This window comes from Orycteropus afer, unplaced genomic scaffold, assembly GCF_000298275.1.
Source record: "Orycteropus afer afer isolate SDZICR_OR568_19922 unplaced genomic scaffold, OryAfe1.0 scaffold00067, whole genome shotgun sequence".
Taxonomy (NCBI): Eukaryota; Metazoa; Chordata; class Mammalia; order Tubulidentata; family Orycteropodidae; genus Orycteropus; species Orycteropus afer.
The window spans coordinates 10,720,836-10,726,676 of record NW_006921654.1 but is presented as its reverse complement, the minus strand read 5'-3'; the positions used below and the strand labels follow the sequence as shown (position 1 = coordinate 10,726,676).

Here is a 5,841-nt window from a genome sequence, read left to right as displayed (position 1 = left end):
GGGAGACAGGCCTGCGCAGACGCAGCTGCAAAGTCCGAACCCCGACAGCCCCACCCGACACCCGCCCCCGCCCCGAGAGCCCCGCCCCGAGGGCTTAGGCCCCGCCCTTCGCCGCGCGAAAGCCCCTTCCTCAGCTTCCGAGAGAGTCGGCTCCTGCGGTCGGTTCCGCGGCTCTCAGGGGACGCGACCCCTACTCACTCCTGCTGCCCCACGCCAATGTCGCCAGGCCCGACGCCCTTCCACGGGCCGCCCTCCTCGGCGCCCCGTAAGCGCTCGGCGGCTCGGGTCCCGCGTCTCCTGGCCGCGCCCGCCGCGCCCCCTGGAGCCCGCCAAGGGGGGGCGCGTTCCGAGGTCGCGGCGGGGGCCTGGATGGCCCCAGCCGGTGCTGGCCCCTAGTGGGTCCCCCGCAAGCGGCCGTGACGCTATTCGGCAGCTCGGAGGCGTGTCGGAGACGTGAGTGCGCCCTGCGCGCCCTCTCGGATGGGGCAGGTGAGGCAGCAGCCGGGCGGCGGCCGGAGTCACCTCAGGGAGTGTGTGGGCAGGTGTGCGGAGGCAGGTGTCACGGGGCCGGCTCACCTCCTCCGCCTGTCGGGTGTGGACACCGGGTGCGCTGAAGACCAGCTTCCTGGCCCCTTCCTTCGCCGCTTCCTCTAAGGCTCTCGGAGGTTGTTCTCAAACCACACCCAGGAGAACTGAGAGGGTTCCCTGTCCTGTCACCTCCGGGCAGCCCTGGCTGCTTGAAGGAAGAAAGAGTCTGCAGGCAGGGAACGGGCAGAGTGTTGGAACAGGTGAGTCCGGAACCATTGTGCCTCTCCAGGAGCTCGTGGGCTTCTTTTTCACGTCATCTGGACAGGCTGTGTCACCCTGAGGCACTGAGGTCCTGGGCAGCCGGTACCGCACTCTTGCTTCCTCCCTTTAGCTTTTCATTCATGTGACAGCCATTCCTGGCCCTAATATCTCAGAATGCCCAAAAATCCAGTCTATGAAATCATATGCACTGGCTAAGGAATCAGACAGCCATCACGTGGGATAAAGCAAGATTCTTCACTTCGTGGTAGTCCTCTGTAGTGTGTTCTTCTGGAAAACCTGATCTGCAGTATTTTTGTTGCTGTGGAGTTTTATCTGGGGAACTTACCTTTCCTTGATGTGGCAAACTTTTCTAAGGTATGGTGTGTATTTTCCCCAAAAGCCCTTAGTGCTTCCCACATGTATTGGGGGAAGTGATGAGGGTCACAGGGGCTTCCATCTGCTTCTGGGAAAGCACCCCTTGCCGTGTTTGTGTGATTCGCCAGGGCAAACAGAACCAGGGCCAGTGTGGTCCAGACTCAGTGGAACAGATGCAGGGTGCAAGAGAGAATGCAGAACAAGTGGTCTAGGCTTCCAAAGAGAAAGGAAGCCTTCTCCACAGATTTCCACAGAACTAGACAGACGACCCCTTGGAATATTTTCTGGCTCAAGATGATGTTGTAAAATGTGATTCTAGAATGCAGAGTTTTCTTTTGGTCACAAACGGGGTGGCCTGGAGGATCTCTAAACAGTGTCAGTTACAAACCTTTACTTGTAAAAACTTGAGCATGAACCTCCAAAGTGTTTATGTATACTACATGTTTACATATACTTGTGTTCAAACTGTAATCCCTGGGTGGTACAAATGGTTAACACACTAACCAAACGGTTAGTGGTTCGAGGCCACTCAGGGGCATCTTGGAAGAAAAACCTGGCAATCTACTTCTGAAGATCAGCCATTGAAAACCCTGTGGAGCACAGTTCTGCTCTGACGCATAAGAGTCAGAATTGACTTGATGACAACTGGTTTCATTTGTGAACTATATATATGAACCACAATGCTAAAACATTACATACAGTACCTTATGAAAGAGATGCAAATAAAAACTTTAAAAGATAGAAATAAAGATGACTGTAAAAGTCCTAATATTTTCATTGTGCACCCTAATAGAATGCCCTGTGGTACACTTGGGGTGTGGCCACCCCTTCCTGGGGATCGCCTGCATAGAGAATCCAAGCTGTCATAGCCTTGAATGCCTCAAGTACAAAGCATCCTTTGGGAGTGTTGTCATCCTCTAGTCTTGGCCACAGAGTTAAAAGTTGCTCCTGGACGCACCTCAGGATTTTATTTACTTGGTGTGAACCAGATCTGCATGGAGACATTTGTTCAGCAGAGGAGAGGTATTGTGTCCACCAATAGCATGGTCACCATTTCTGGCTTCTGGCTTGTCCTGCCACTAGTCATGGCTCTGATGTATGTCTGCAAAGAGTGTTAAGCCAGTCTCGGGACCAGCAGAAGGTGGAGGTGGAGGTTTGCATGTGTGGAGCCGCCCCCCCCCCCCCAGGTATAGGCCATGGTAAGCCAGCCTAGGACTAGCAGAAGGCGGGTGTTTCCCCAGGGAAAGACCAGATAAGTGAGCAGGGTGGGAGAGACCAAGAAATGAGCAGACCAGTTTAGAACAGCTAGAGGGGACAAACTTGTCTGTCAGTTTGTCCTACTGTGGTAGCTTGAGTGTTGCTGTGAGGCTAGAGGCTATGGGAGATGCTATTGTTAGTCTCCAGAATAGCCCCACAGGCCCAGTTGCACAAAACTGCAAATTGGTTGTAGATGGAAGTGTGGCCTATGACCATAGAAGAGGTGGTTGTTGTTATTTGCCATCGAGTCGGCCCCGACTCATAGGGACCCCTCCTTGGGTTTCTGAGGCAGTATCACTATGGAAGTAGATTGCCCAACCTTCCTTCCGAGGAGTGGCTGGTGGGTTTGAACCGCCAGCCTTCTGGTTAGCAGTCAGGTGCCTTAGGCACTATGCTACCAGAGCTCCTTAGAAGGGGTAGTCAAGCATTTACAATTGTGTAGTCAATTCATTTACAATTACAATATTAATTTACAGTTAGTTGTAACTAATAGAAATAAAGAAACAGCCCTGGCTAATTGTGAAGAAAAGGAACTTATCAAAAGGACAATGGTAGGTGACAAGATCTTAGGGAGAGTTAGAGAACCAGGCTAGAGACCTGTGTGGCCAAATGGTGCCTCACAATTTCTGCAAAGCCAGTCTCACTTGATGCCCATGGTTCTGCTGGTGGGCCCAGGAGTGACTTGGTAGCCGCCTTTGTGGCAACCTCACCTCTGTCCTGGCAACTAACTTTGGCAGTTGAGTGCTAGTTCCATAGAATCCTAAATAAGAATATGTTCAACCCAATCTGTCATTATTTTCTCCCTTCCTAGTACTGCACCGTCCTAATCCATTCCCAGCCCTTTTTGTCAGATTTTTGCAACTATAAATTAGCAAATCTTGTTCTTTTGGTGATTCAGTGTTCTCCTCCTAGGTCATGTTGTCCTTGGCCCCCTGGAGCCTACAGAGGTTGGACTTGTAATTAAGTCTGGAAGAAAAAGAGAAATGTTGAGTTAGGGCAAGAGACTCCTTCAGGACAATGTCATTACAGGGCATGTTATTTAAGGTAATGCTGGCCACTGTGTAATGGGAATTTCAAGGTGGTTCTTGTAAATGGCTATTCATCACTCAAGTGCTGTGGGGGAGAGGAGGATCCAGGCTGACCAAGGCCTTGCCATCTCCAGTACATAGCTTCCCAGGTCACCTAGGGCATTGGCATTCACGTGGCAACTCAAGAAGTAGAAGGGTGGAGAGTCACTCAAGAGGATGCTATGAGCCAGTCCTGAAAGTGGCAGGCATCCCTCCCACCCATAGCCATGGCCACATCTAGCTGCAAGGGAAGCTGAGAAATGCCATCTAGATATGTGCCCAGGAGGAGAGGAAGATGGGTTTGGCAAATAGCTGACTGGTTTCTGCCACCATGGTCTTCAGAGTGAGAAAGAGGAGTTGGCTTTAGATGGCAAAGGAGGCCCTGTGGGGGCAGAGGTAACTAAGTCTTCCAAATTTTCCCATGGAATCCTGTTCTAATTGCCTCTGGTCTCCATTCTTCACTCTTTCCCAACTAGAGACCTATCAAGGGTGTGAATCTACTTGATGGTGTTGCTTTATAACAATTGCATCAGATTTTAAGTTGTTTTTTTTTTTTTTACTCAGCCCAATAAAAATTCCCATTTCCTAACCATGCCCTGGGCCAAGAATTTGGCTTTGAGCTTGTCTTGCTTTTCCTTTAAACTCTTCAGTGCCATTAGCAACCATCCTGCACAAGAGCCGTTGACTTCAGCATAATCATAATTGTCCTATGGCAGGGGTCCCTGGGCCCCTGAAAGCCTCACGTTTGACAGGTGCTTTGTTCCAGGGGACCACAGGATTAACTGTCTCACCATAGCATGCCAGGGGCCTCTGGTGTCCTGTCCCTTAATACTAGATGGATTTTCACTCTCCTCTGGCATTTACCAGCCTTAGATTGTCCAATTTCCCATAGGGCTGCTTGCTCCACCCATTCCTGGTGCCTATTTTTGTATTAGTCGGGATTCTCAGTTTTAAGTAATAGAAACTAATTCTGGCAACTCTAAGCAGAAGGAATTTCTTGAAGATACTGCTTAGCTCCCAGATCTGGAAGGGTCAGGGACCTCAGATTTGGATCAGACCACATGGCAGAACTGGCCTAGTGAAGTGCCCCACTTCCTCTGCGAGGTACAGACACCACAACTGGCACTAGTGAGGTGGGATAGAAGTGCTGCCACCTTGGAAATACCAGTGCCCGGGAACATGCTGTGGCTGTGATTGCGGCTCCAGGCAGGGCCCTGCTGAGGGCAGGCTCTGAGCAGCTGCTGAGAGGAATTCCAGCCACGATTTGGAGCAGGCACCCCTGGTCCAGAGCACAAGTTCAGCCTCTCTCACAATCAGAGCACAGTTATTGTGGAGCACTGGCAAAAGGTGCCACTGGCCAGAGAGAGAAAGAAGCCACGCCTACATCAGTGACACCACGTCTGTAAGCTGGTAGAGGACACAAAACTCCAGCCAAAAGACAACATGGAGCTCATCCTCATGCAGTCAGTAGAGGAACTTAGAGTTCGGGGTGACTTGATCTCAGTACAGAAATCTGTGGGCCGTAATTGACTACTTCCTTAAGGACTGTCTGTATATGTATCCCCTGAAAACGGGAAACTGTTTGAAGAGAAGAAATTGCTGAGACAAGAAGGAAAATTAGAAAAGATCCAGACCAAGGCAGGTGAGGCGACAGTGAAATTTCTGAGAAGCTATCACCTGGAGGTAAGGATGAAGAAGAATGTCAGATGGGAGCTAAACCCTAAAATAGTGGCCTGCCACTTCTTCAAGAACCTTGGTGTTGTGGTAGCCCTGCATGCAGTAAAGTTACCAGAAGAGCCCATCACACAGTGGGGCGAATACTGGTGTGAGGTGATGGTAAATGGTCTTGATACAGTGAGGGTGCCTATGCCTGTGGTGAACTTTGAGAAGCCCAGGACCAAAAGATACAAGTACTGGTTATCCCAGCAGGCTGCCAGGGAAATAGCCTCCAAAAGCTCCCAAACACTCTGACCCACCCTCCCTCCAGGGCAGCCAGATGCCTTCAAAACCCTGATGTTCTGCAAAGAGGAATCAGGAGCAGTGGAAAAAGATAGGCCAGCACCTTGATTTCACTCCCAGCTCTGACTAAATGCAGAATTTTAGAGTGCATGTGGGGCCATCAGGGAGCTCTGATGGGGTAGTATTAGGCATTTGACTGCTAACCAGAAGGTTGGCAGTTGAAACTCTGTGGAAGGAAGACTGGGCGATCTACTTTGGTAAAGATGTACTGCCTCAAAAACCCAGTGGGGGTCGCTATGAGTCAGAATCGACTCAATGGCAGTGAGTTTGGTTTTTGGTTTTTTGGTATGGGGACATCAGACTAAATTGCACATACATGTTGAATTCTCCATGT

The 5,841-nt window shown here is 50.5% G+C and overlaps 1 pseudogene; it reads left to right on the top strand.

Annotated features, from left to right (window-relative positions):
• Positions 1 to 216: 216 nt before the first annotated feature.
• LOC103196652 lies at positions 217 to 5,459 on the top strand (annotated as a pseudogene).
• The last annotated feature ends 382 nt before the right edge of the window (positions 5,460 to 5,841 follow it).